Genomic DNA, 14,285 nt, shown 5'->3' with positions numbered 1-14,285 from the left:
GCATTAGACATATAATATGTTGCAAAACATAATGAATGCGATTTATGATGCAATTTGCCAAAGATTTGGCGTTCAGAGAGAATGTTTTCGCGTTGTCCCTCAATATAAATTATACCGACGTAATGGGAATATAAGGAGGGTACGTTTATAGAGTAATATGAATAAATTCCATATTAATAAGTTATAAATGTACGCATAACTAAGGATTCGGAAATCGATATTTGTAAGGAAAAATGCAATAAACTATCCACAATTTGAATTCGATGTCGTTTGTTTACACGAAAATAGTAGTTGTTATTAAGTAGGGAATTTTTACACCAAAACTACGATGTATGAACTCCTTTGCAATAACCCATATGCATCGAAAAACCTCAAGATCTACATGTTATTAAATCTATTAATTTCAGAGGGATGGAAGAACGCTTTAAATTGAATTAACCCCAGCGTCGAGGTCTTCCAGTTAGCATTCATCCCAAGAAGTGATCGAACGGAAGCAGGTGCGTCAAGAAAAGTGAAAAACTTAACTACAACATTCCACCTTTGTCGAGCGGAGAAGTGAGTAACATATTTTTCAGCAGATATAAGTCCGATGGGATAAAAAATTTGGGCTCGTCCGGGATTTGAACCCGGGACCTCTCGCACCCTAAGCGAGAATCATACCCCTAGACCAACGAGCCAGACTCACTTCTTGAAAGTATGTGAAAGCTTTCACTTCGCTCTTTGTATAATGGGGTCACTTCGGAATGACCGGTTTCAGTTTCGGCTCCAGCCGCCCATGGCGAAGAGATCGGGTTTAAAGGTATACAATAAAGGTCTAAAGGTAAGAAGCATGGCATACACAATTCCACTCAAAACTTGTTTCTCTCTTCATTATAGCGTCTATTTTATGACATTAGCGCTCATCGTTAATAACAACATGAAATTATATGCCCACTTGGTTATGGAGGAATTGAATTTAGCAAATACGATAAAAATATACGAGCACTTTCTTAATGCGTGTACAATTAATTCAGGTACAACCTTCAAAATTGACGATTTTATCCAATTGTAAAAGATACATAAATATATAAACGCCACCATTTTTATACTCTGATTGATCGCATAAAAAGCGTTTCAGCTGCGATTCACTTGTTAAGAGAAGTGACATTTGAAACCCCCAATCTCTCATTCAATAAATGACCCCGCAAATGATGGCAAAACACATTTAATTCGAGAGGAAATATTTCGGTTGTCACTCGTAACCACTCGTAAATTTCCAATCCTGTCCAATCCCTCGTGATTTTTTTTATTACAACTTTGATACCGGCGCCTGGGTGCAAGAGAATGGTGGGGAGAGGACATAATTTACACCATATTCCATGAGTATATTTTAAAACTCCTGTGAGATACAACCAAAAGCGTACGTGAAAAGGGCAAAAAGAACACCAACCGGATAAAGAAAATAAAACAGAACAATGAATCCAGTTTTTTCCAGGTCAACGCAATGACATGTCCAATCACAGCACGAAATATATTGCGCAACTAATATTCCGCCACGGATTTAGAAGTATTTTAACAAGTGAATTAGCTAACCGAATTAATTTTTTCCATGAAACACGATATTATGGATGAGTAAAAATTTCTATTGAGTTCGATAAATGATGTCAATACGAAATATAACTCACGCATAATCGATATCTGTGGTTATCTACTGCTAGTTATTTCCTTCTAAAAAACATATTACCTTTTTGTCTCTACAATACACGCTTTTTGTTCTCCACGACCAATAATTCACACATCCTCTTTTCATAAATTACTGAACATTTCACCCCTCTTTTCATCACCCCGGCGCTGGAATATATTTGATCGCGTAATCGCATAATATTCTATAAATGGCATAACTCGTGAAATATGATAGAAAAGTGTGAAATCCATCGTTAAAACAGTAACTTTATATTTTCCACGCTTTAATTGGCACGTGGCACCACGCGTTTTACTACACTGCAGCATATTAATATGCCACCTTGTATTTCCGTATGCCATAATAATAATATTATAAAACGCTATCATTGGGCCGAGACAAGGACTATTTATATCCTTCTTCCACCCAATACCCCGTCATTTACATGCATTCATACATATATTGTCAAGCAATAGTATATGTACATATTTTGACAGAGCTTATCAAGAAAATATGACGGAAAACCAAAATACTGAATTGACAATAACTGAGACAAATGTTAAAAGATAGATACATCCGTGGGAAAAACATAGAATCATATACTATACAGAGAAGACAATCTTTTACTGAAAAAGTATACTACACGCATTGTGCTCACGTACCAATAAAAGTGTAGAAAGTGCTAAGTTATTATTTAATTATGGGTATTCATAAATATCATAAAGTTACACATGGTGGTATAAAGAGAAGTGTGACTTTGTAATGGGACTGCGGATTCATTTCGTTATCATGGATCAGATCCCTGTGAAAACAGTACTAACTTGAATTAATTCAATGCTTGAATAACAGTTTCAAATAAGAAAAACTTGTACCCCATAAATTTCCTCGAAAAACTTTGATTATCAAATTAAATTTCCCTACTATTGAAAGATTTACTGTAAAAACTATTTTTTTGAAAAACCAGCCTCTAATTACATTGGTTTTCCCGGGATACTTTGTAAAACGGTCTAGATGCATGGCAAAAGTATGAGCAGAAGGACTAAAGTGTCAGCCCTTTAGTATATAAATGCACTCAGCGATATTACTTGGACTACTCCTACCACTGAAAAAAATAGATAGGTTGCTACATCATTTATTCCTTTTTTATACCACTCCTGAAACTAGACGCAAAAGTTTAGGAGAGTTGCTGTACTTTTATCTTGTATTACGAAATGCAATCCGGAAAGACTGAAGCCAGCCTCACACGAACACCCATCTCGAAAGAGAGAAATGAAGAAACATCCACTGGAAATGATTTTGGGGAGAGGAGACCAAGTAAACGATTACGCTGCAAGAAACTTCATACTTGATTCCTTCGCATTTGACACGGAGAGCTCATCCGTGTCAACGTTTATACACCCGAAAGCATGAGTCTCTTTTAGAATGGAGCAAAACCTTTTCCGAAATCAACGTGTCTATTTAAGTAATAACATAAAGAGGCTATAGATGTGTGAGCTCGCGCACATTTTTCATCCTCGCACGTCTAAATGCGCATTTGAACCGGAGATATTTAGAAAACGGAGACTAGTCCTTATAAACCTTGAGAACCTATGAAAAAAAACACTACCTGAATGCATCCTGCAGTGCTTTCCATTACTTTAAACCTCACACACGGGGTTCACTGCACGGGCCGTACGGAGTTAGACAAAAGGTGGGGAGAAGTTCCATATATACCCGACTCTCCGCCCGAAAACCTCCTACGCGAAAATTTCCCGGACGCCCGCCAGAGAAGAATATGGCCCCTAGACGTCCATTTCGGTCTACGTACACAGGGACGGAAGGTTGAAGCCAGGTAGCTCGGTTCTTCTAGGGGAATGGCTCAGCCAAGGGATTCGATGTGACAAGAAGTAGAGAGTAAGAGAGGGAGTGGTGGGAGAAGGGTTGGAGGCGCTTTGTTTCTAATCTACCCACCTTCTCTTGGATTTCATTATATTCGCGGAGACTACGGGAGCGAACTGATGGAGGCGCGAAAGGAGGAGGCAGAGAAGGATCTCGAGGTGGGATAAAGGCAGGGGGGAGATATGCAATGAACGAGGAGGGGAAATAGGGGAAGGGGGTGAGAAGCTAAAACAGATGAAGGGGAGTGGACCTGTGGGAGTCGTAAGGGAGATAAGGAGCTCGCGAACGGACGAGGAGCGAAGGACAGAAAGACATAAAAGAAGAGGAGGCGGCTGGGAAGAAAGGACAAGGTGGGTGAGAGGAAGACGGCGAAGGGGGGGTTGAGATGGGAGGCGTGAGGGGGCATATCGGGATGGGGGAGGAACGAGGAGGAGGAGAGGGGCTCACGGAGTTCAAGTCCCCAGGTGCGGGACCAAGAGGCGCGTCTCGCAGTTCTTCCCCCGCTCTTCTTTTGTTCCGCGTGGAGAACGGGAGTTGGGGGCGGGGGGGGGGGGTTATACGGACTCCGCTGGGCTCCAAGCCGTTTGCCTAACGACCCGCCTACATTATAAAATAGGAAAGAGAGCACGGGGGAAACGAGGAGGTAAAAAGGAGTTGGAATTCAAAGGCGGAGGAAGAGAGGAGGCCGGGAGTGGATGGTGAGGAGGGGAAGGAAGGTTTGGATGGATGGAGGAATGGTTTGGAGGAAGTTCTGTGTTCATTTCCCGACGATCTCCTCCTCATTCGTCTCTTCTTTCGGCACTCTTGCTCTTAACTCCCTACCTGTCCCTTCCCTCAACCCGCATCCTCTTTCTCTCACACAACCACTCTCCGGGCGGGCCCGGCTTAACCTGCCACACGACCGGGTCTTCCCTCCCACGCTCTCTCCCTAACCCTTTCGCTTCCCTCCCCATTTGCTCCGAAAGGTGGGAAAGAATAAACCCTTTGAAACAAAAGGAAATCGCTGCCCTTCGCTCCCTCGTGGCATCTTATCCCGCCCTCAAATCATTCCCTTGCTCTCCCACTTACGGTTATGGCAGAATTTTTGCGCCTTTGAGGAACTCTGATATCTTCTTTGAGTAATAAAAAGAGGAAGGGATTCCTTTTGAAATAAATATGGAGCAGGGAGGAGACAGTTATACTCAAATGTCATCGTGGGCATTCAAGGAAGAGCTCTACAATCGCATTTGACGAACTGAGATTACTGTTAATTTTTATGGCGTTTCTTCGTTTCCATTATAAAGGTTTTTACTGCTTGGTTTAAATTAAACCGAAGCATTGAAATTATATTTCACAGATAGCTTCCTTTGTTTTCTCTTTTCGGTATCTAAAAGACTTCTGAAGCCTTCGGGATTGCCTGTTCTAACTCCATACAATAATGATATACGAGTATTGAAAGCGAATCCCAAGAATTTTAAATGGACAGCCGTGGACTGTAAATGTACGTTTAGGTCACCCCGACTAAGAATATTATTACATTTCAAATAACCATCATCCATTTAATAAAATAATTTCATTTCACATAGTTTACTTCCGCTGGTTTTGTTTTGTAGAATATAATTGCCAAGATCCGTGGCCCACATAAACGAACATCTACGAGCAAGAACTATATCTTGAAATATATGCTAAGATTGTAACGCATCGTAAACTTCCACTCACATTCATAATTAACATTATGCATCACCATTTATGGTTCCAGTCATGATGGAAGTCAAGTAACAGACAGCTCGGTTACCCAGCAAATCTACATATATATATATATATATATATATATATATATATATATATATATATATATATATATATAACATATATATCTTCCTGGGAAACCATAACCGGCACAGGGAAAGGAACTGGCCCCCCTACCCTGATGTGTGAATTTTCACCAGCCGTATAGGGCTTAGTACTGGGTGATCTCTACCATCACCTACTAAACCGACCTTCGGATTGATTTTATAAGTATATTTATTTACTATATATCCTCTTATATATATTTACGTGTATATTAATATACATTATATATATCCTCATATACATTATATATATATATATATATATATATATATATATATATATATATATATATATATATATATATATATATATATATATATATATATATATATATATGTGGGTCGCGGTAGTCCAGTGGGTAGAGCGTTGGACTGCTGACCAGAGGGTCCCGGGTTCGATTCCCTGGCAAGGCACTCTGGGCACCTGCAGCTCCACCCAAGCTAAAGTGATTTTTCGGGTACCAGGTCTTCCTGGGAAACCATAACCGGCACAGGGAAAGGAACTGGCCCCCCTACCCTGGTGTGTGAATTTTCACAAGCCGTATAGGGCTTAGTACTGGGTGATCTCTACCATCACCTACTAAACCGATTTAGAGATCACCCAGTACTAAGCCCTATACACCGATTTAGAGATCACCCAGTACTAAGCCTAGGGCTTAGTACTGGGTGATCTCTACCATCACCTACTAAACCGATTTAGAGATCACCCAGTACTAAGCCCTATACGGCTTGTGAAAATTCACACACCAGGTTAGGGGGGCGAGTTCCTTTCCCTGTGCCGGTTATGGTTTCCCAGGAAGACCTGGTACCCGAAAAATCACTTTATCTTGGGTGGAGCTGCAGGTGCCCAGAGTGCCTTGCCAGGGAATCGAACCCGGGACCCTCTGGTCAGCAGTCCAACGCTCTACCCACTGGACTGAGGATATATATAATGTATATTAATATACACGTAAATATATATAAGAGGATATATATAGTAAATATATACTTATAAAATCAAATCAGAAACAGATTGGCTCCCGTGAGGTTTAAGGTGAGTTATGCTAGCCTATTTTCTGAAATCAACGCTATATTTTTTCAAGTCGACCAAATCAGCTTTGTTTTCCTAAATTATGAATATTTATTAACTATTATTTTTTAAGCTTAATTACGGAAGTGTGTAAACATACACAAACATTTCAGCCAATCAAAAAAAAACTGACTTATGAGAATATGGCTTAGAATTTAAAATGGTACCAACAAATATGGCAACAACAAAAACGGAAAAATCGCTTGACGTCAACTTTTATTCAATAAAGAGCCAATATTAAAAAAATACAAAACTTTCAGGCCTGCATTTTATTTCTACAGATAAATATGTATCACTTGATCAAGACTCTGAACGCATTTCTTACCTACACTCAAAACATTCCCCGTAAATAAATTATTATCTATAAAAGTTAAATCATATTAATTTTCAACCATAATGGATACACTATCATACATTTAAGCATAAGGTTTTGCTTTATACTGCAAGAGGTTACCTGAGTAATATACAATATGTAAGGAATAACCGTTTTCGTGCGTAAATATTTCAAATGTATGTATTCATTATATATTTAATTCTTTATGTGAGAAACGACATCAAAGGCATTTTAATATGACAAATAATAAGCAATAAAGACGCAATGTTTAAAAAGAAATACATATATCGGAGAAACAAGGTGTGAAAAAACAGTATTCCCATACTTTAAATGATGACAATACAATATATGAAATATACACTTACAGCGTGGTCATTTATTTTCTATAGCCATAGCTTGCCCACCCACGAAACTCATTTTCTTATATATTTGCACATTTGGAAAAATTCTGACTACCGCACAGCAAAGAGGTTACGCGAAATTCTGGCTACGCAAAATGAACTAAGCATTATGATGAGTCCATGTGAGCGCGAGGGATATATATTCTGCTGAAATTAAGATTTCTCGGTATGGTTGTGACATCCCGGCTCCGCTGGGAACCATTTCTTCATCTCTTAGGGATTCCAACCTTCGGTGAGGGTCTCCCGGCAACATGAAAATTGCACGAAACGAGTCTTCGTGTCTCATTTGGAATGCGTTAAAGCACGCTAAACTTTGGTGAGAATGCGATAAGAAAAAGTACGGGAAACAGCTTGTGAAATAAATAGTAAGGCTGGAAATGACACTTTGAATGTTGATCGTAAAATATGGGAGCGTTACAGTCACGTAGCTTGTGTTAGTCCTGTGCTTTGCATTTCGCGTATGGTAATCAAGTTCACATGCTCAGCAGGCAAGCCGTGACCCACAATTATTGTCACCCTAACTGGGATATGCGGAAAGGAGTCGAATATTCACAGATCGTAACGGCTGTTATTCAGAAAGCTTTCAATTATTATTAATGCAAGTCTCAAGAAAGTCCTTGCATTTCCGTAGCCAGAATCAAAGGTATAAATATCACGTGGTCGCGACTCCATAAGGATAATCTACATAATGTGAAGACATACGACGTGCAACCATACAAAACTAATAAATACTTTTAAAAAAACCCGAAATTATTAAAAGGATGAGGCTAAGAACTGCGTGTAACTTCTTCTGAGAACAAGTTGGTCAAATAACCAAGGAAACATTCCAAGAAAAAAACATAATCTACCAGACGATTCAGGAAGGTAGGGCTATAAAATTTTATCCGCGGCGAATTAAAAATTAAGATATTCTCTGTAGTTAAGGAAATTAGTTCCCGAGAGAGAAAAAATTAAAAACTTTCCGTGTTTGGAGTTTGATAAATATTAAACAAATCCCGCTTTCAAAAAAGTTTCTTTCAAACTTTATTACGCATTCAAACGAATATGAGACGGAAATACAGAGGCGTAAGGAATTCCATTCGAATGCAGTGTCTTGAGTTGGGGCTGAACCTAAATTATACATGAGAGCCAGGACCACAGAGAGAGCGCCTTGTGCAAGAGGGGGAGAGCATCCTTATTTCTCTCCTGCTCGCGAGGGAGATGGAGGGTGGGTACCAGCGGGGGGGAAGAGTGTGGTGAAGGAGGGAGCGTCGCAGAGATGGGCGGGAACGGGTGGGCTGCGTAGAAGAGGAGTAAAGGGAAGGCCCAACACTTTTTTCCCTCCGACCGCAAAGAACCAAGACCCAGTGTGCAGCGATGGTGTAGGTGAGGAAATGCGGGGGAGGAGTCAAATAACTAAAGGGAAAATGGATTACCCTGGCAATAACTACTTGCATAACTTGGATTTCTCCGACGACTTCAAAATAACGGATGTTTTCCGGAACGGTGTGGTCTCAAAACTATGTAAGCTGTTGGAAAAACGGTGGTTTCTTGAGCACCTGCGGGTTTATTGCGTTCATTTAACACAAGTCTGTTGAACGGCTTCCAGACCTGATACCCAAAGAGCGCAAAATAATGGCCACGCTACTGGAGTGGTTGATGAGAAAGGCGAATACTTTGAAATGAATTTTTCATAGTTTTTCCAAATTTTTGCCTGCGCCAATTCGTATGTGAATGGTTTTGTGAAGAACAATAGCTAAGGAATGTACTGTGGCAATATACTACACATGGTATAAACTCGAGGATAAGAAAAAATATTGATATTTGAATTGCTAACCGTATAAACTCCCTTGGAAGAACGCCACACTCAGAAGGGCACTGGTCATATAGCTGAGTGCCCAAATACGAACGTACAAGAAAAAACAGAAAACATTAATGCATGCAGACAAATACTAACTAACTATTATTTCTACGAGCTGTCAACGAAAGTTCAATCACGATAAAAGAAAATTCCAAACAAAAGAATTCAATTTTTTCACTAGGCTTGCAAATATTTAATACATTTCCTCTTTCAGAGCCCATGGGTCACTACTCATTGTCTAAACATTTTTTTTCTCAAAGTTAATGGAAAAATAATATTTTTAAAATATATACCACTCAGGTAATGTCGGTTTACACCTAGAGAACAATATTCCAACAAATACCGAAAAATCAATTCATATTTACAAGTTTAAGTGTGGACAACTTATTTTCAAATCAAATACCTACTTTCACAAAAATATTCGCAATCCACCGAACAGTCTTTTAAATGGCTTGCTTAGCATATTTATGGAATAAAAACAAGGTTTTAGAGAGTCACTCCAATGTCAAGACACGTCATGGAAGGAGAAATAAACATATCACGTCTGACGGGGAAAGTCTTCCGCTATACTATATGCTAATCCGTTGAAAAAAAACAAAAAAATATAGTCCTATTTACTTTGATGAATCTAGTGATTTAATCACGCTATACTGATTAGACACCTCATGTATTGTATTAACATTAAAAAAAAGACATTTTATGGTTAAATATTCATTTAAGTCGCACAAAGTTTTAGCGTGCAATTTTGATGGATGTAAATATGTCATCAAATTTACTTCTTAACTACGTATTATCTATTACTGATCACAGTCCGAATGATTATACACTTGCCGACATTCAAAATCTATGTTGGAGTTTCTCCAAAGGCATGATAAAATTATCCATGATGCTTCGTTTAGTATTCCATAATAATGAAAGAAGAATACTTGTCTGTCTTTTAAATGTGTTCAAATTTAAGCTAAATAAATGTGATCATAAATGATATTTTTTAAATCCGTTTAATTAAATTTATTCATAAAACAAAACGAAGTCTTACACTGACAAAACTCGAAGGTTAGATTTGATCGGCAAGCTCAGAGCTCGTATGCTTAGATTTTACCGACATAAGGGCATTAAGGTTAAGTAAACCAGTTTCTGTGCCATCTTCGGTAACTACGATACTCGGTTAGATGATAGAAGGGACTTCCACAGTCTCAATCTCACCCGAATAAAGCCGAATTACTATTATTGCACCCCAAAAATGGCACCACTTGATTTTCAGATGCAGTTACACATAGAAATCACACAGGATTTGAACCCTGAGCCATCCTTTGATCTATCATTTGAGTAACACGCCGCAACCATGACACAAATCTTTGAACTGATAATTTCTGGTAATTAATTTTAGATGAAATCGCCAGAGTAGAGTAAATTCAATTTTTTTCCTGAGATGGCTTGTCTGTATGCAGAGCATGGCCGAATATTCGGTTTCGGGTCCATCAGGTAGAAATGAAATTTCGTTTTCCCTCTCCCCATACACTTATCTTTTCCGTAATATCTCCCACCCCTTCCCAATTTGGGCAATCATTTGACAACGGATGGTGGAAGCGCATTAGTCTTCGCTTGCGTCAAGCACTACAAATGCACTTCTCTCCCCGATTATGGTCATTTGATTGGCAAAACATCAGTATCGAAAAATTTTATATTCCCTAATTCCTTCACACGGAAGAGGCTTCGGCCTACAACGAGTATTTCATTTCTTTAAATACTAAGTGCTCAGCGACACATAAATTAGGGACACATTTCTGCATTGAAATAAAAACCTTTGGACCACACGTGACAAGGATGTACAAATGTTGCATGAAGAACGAAACCTTTAACCATTTCATTATGTCCGCGATCATTTAAATTGTATTACAAATTCAAATTAGTGTTGCCTTATTTTTAATGGTCGATTTTCACTATGGAAGCTAATGACCACTTTCGTTAGTAAGATAATATGCTCGTTGATTTATCTCTCGCTATGATCACTAAAAAAAATGCAACTTTTTATCGAAAGATATTTCCTTATTTTTTGAGGCATTTGTTAAAAATAAGTATCCTCTGCCAGAAAGGTATTATCACTTCGTTCTGATGAGAACAGTTCCATGGTCTTTTAACATAATACCCAATGAACGAACAGTGTGGCCAACGTTATTCTTCAAATTGGCATCGTATTTCATGAAATCCATCAAACGCATGATTTTCGAGCCAATCCCTGGACTTATGAAGCGGGTCGTAAATTTTTGACATATCTTATGGTAGGAATTGATGAAACATTTGCAAGAACAATGGCCTACTTAATTATCAGTTTCTAAGGAAAATACAATATATATTCAATAGATAATACTTTCAACGAAGTGGAGATGGTCAAATAAATCATCTTGAATGTTCAAGAAACTTACAAAAACACTCGCGCACTGTGAACTGCAATCATTTTTTAACGTAAATTTCAGGGCTAATCGCTTAAAAAGTGGCCGTGAGAACTTGATATATTATATTTCCACTGCCTTTTATGGCTACAACTCCAATCATTTCAAATACAAATGTCCTTGGTAAAAACACATTACTACTAATTAAATGGATTACAAATCATACATATCATTGGTAGAATTTTAGGCCAACAAATTGAAAAATCAAAACTGTAATCTGAAATTTGTTACCAGTTGCAAACTAATAACAAATACAAAACGGCAACAGAAGTAATGTGTGGCGTAATCATTTTTAACATAGGAGAAGCCTTTATAATATACATAATATTTCATTAACTCTCAATTACGGGGTCGCTGCTTAAAGCTTGAGGACAAATAAATAAGGAATAAGATTTTCTCGTTTTTAATGCCCAGGCCAATCCTATAGGATGTGCTACCTGAATGAATACACATTTTTGTCAGTATGAAAATCTGATTGAAATTCGGGTACAATTTTAAAGTTCTGCGGTTTAACATCATGCAAAAAATAGTTTTTGAACTATTACAATTATCACTTTTACTTATGGAATTCTACCTGTAGGTATAGGTATAGGCTACGATGATCTAGGGACTAAGCAGTCAGAGTGCCAAGTGTCGCAAAACACGAGGTTACGGGAAACCCCTCCTGAAAACCTGATAATTTCAATTGTCATTTAATTTTTTATATTTCAGGACACCTTTTCTTCATTACACATTTGTTTAGTTATTAATGCCCCTAAAATATCTTCCAGCGAAGAAGAACCATTTAAGTTTAACTCTATGGCAGATTAATACAAATTAAAAAGAGATATACAGACAGTACAGTACCTGTACACAAAAGAGTTAAGATTATGATACCTAGAATATCAGAGATTTTAATATATGATTATACCATTAGTGTCAACGTTTCTCGGATGAGGTTATTTTCCATTTTCGATTTTAATGGCTATCAAGATTCTACCCTTATATTTGAGTTTGAATTTCTGATATTTTGTTTACCTCGTCAATATATTCAGTTCAAATTTTTAATGTCGATGGCTATGATTCTATATTCTGGAGAGAAAGTTGCTAGATAAAATGTTCAGCGTTTTTTAATTTCGTATGCAATGATAACTTTCAAAATTATTTCTTAACACCGGGGCATAGACGTTCCGTGGCCTAAGCCCAAGAGCTACTGACTAACGGGCCTGGGTGCAGTTCCGGATGACCCTCACCTTCTTTCTATCTACATGGTAACTGCCAGGGGCTGCTAAAATGTGCGGGGCAGAGGTGGTGACAAACTATGCATGCGACATCAAGAAATAAGTCTATTTATTTTTAGTAACACTATGGTTCTACAAAACTTCTAATTCGTTTTGAACGGTGCCTAAACAGTCATTGAAGCAGGATGATAGGAAAATATTGGAGGCTTTCAAAATGTAAGTGCGGAGAAGGATGGACAAGACAAAATGGACTGAAAGGCAAACAAGCAAGGAAGGGTTAGGAAGTGAGGGGAGGAGAGAGGACAGTAGGAAGCCATTAAAAATAGGCATAAAAGATGGATTCAGAGAATTTTCATTAGAAATGGGACGTTAAACATTGTTAAAGAGAAGGGAACGTCGAGGAAAAGAGGAAGTGGAAGAAATAGCAAGACTACCTTCCTCTGCTAACAGAAGGGAGATAGTATGCACGAGAAGTACCCCAATTTCTCTTCCTGTAATAAAGGCCACATTATCGCCAAATTATTAAGTACATTTCCAAAGTTATGTAGTGTTCCTTTGCTATGTAATAATCATTGTCATTCTTCAAATCATAAAAAAATCAAAATTTCATTGTCATTATTGGTGCCGCTGCTCTCTAGTTGTCTTCAGTGTGTGTGTGTGAAAAATATGAGTTGAGTTGCAAAAATGTCTCCGAAAAATCGTTACTATTTTTTAACTTTACTCGTACAGATATATCCTTCAGATGAGAAATGTGATTGGGCCACCGGAATATTCAAAAGCCGATTCTATGATTGTTACTTTATTTTGTGTTTTGTGAGTGTATGCATATATATATATATATATATATATATATATATATATATATATATATACATATATATATATGCATATATACATACATATATATATACATATATATATGCATATATACATACATATATATACATATATATATATATATATATACATATATATACACGCGTTTTCTAATTTTGGTGGAACAAGCCACCTTTATCAAAGATGAGAAGGAAGGAACTCCTTCTCTTCCTTGAGAACGGGTGAGTTTCTTTTCTTTTTTGTGTATTTCTGTGTTTTTGTCTTTATTCGCTAGCGCTAACTTCATATACATTATTATTCACATCCGTGAGACTTTCACATAAGATATATATATATATATATATATATATATATATATATACATATATGTATATATACACATATACATATACGTATGAGTATATATATAAATATATATATATGTATGTATATACATATATACATATATATATATATAGTACATTACACAGTAACAAACAATATAGAAACAAAAAAAAATCACGCACACGTTATTTCTTGATAATTTCGTCGGATTTCTACTCCGTCTTCATCGGAAGATAGAGAAGTAATATTTTCCGATGAAGACGGAGTAGAATTCCGTCGAAATTATCAAGAAATAACGTGTAAATGATCTTCTTTTTGTGTTTCTATATTGATTGTTACTGTGTAATGTACTATTCGGCACTTCCGTTTCACGTCGACGAAATCATCTATATATGTATATATGTATGTATATATATATATATATATATAAATATTCTGAT

The 14,285-nt window shown here is 37.4% G+C and overlaps 1 protein-coding gene and 1 non-coding gene across 2 annotated transcripts in view; both read right to left on the bottom strand.

Moving 5' to 3' along the window:
* Camta (Calmodulin-binding transcription activator) overlaps positions 1-14,285 on the bottom strand; it is a 1,815,113-nt gene that overhangs the window by 1,319,740 nt on the left and 481,088 nt on the right. The gene's annotated exons all lie outside the window — the stretch shown is intronic.
* On the bottom strand, positions 606-677 carry TRNAP-AGG (transfer RNA proline (anticodon AGG)). Its single transcript has one exon. It is a non-coding gene; the product is annotated as a tRNA-Pro (tRNA).

Source organism: Hetaerina americana, unplaced genomic scaffold, assembly GCF_022747635.1.
Source record: "Hetaerina americana unplaced genomic scaffold, ioHetAmer1.1.p SCAF_4, whole genome shotgun sequence".
In the NCBI taxonomy this organism is placed as follows: Eukaryota; Metazoa; Arthropoda; class Insecta; order Odonata; family Calopterygidae; genus Hetaerina; species Hetaerina americana.
Note: the sequence above shows the minus strand (reverse complement) of the source record. Positions and strands in the feature narration are given on the sequence as shown.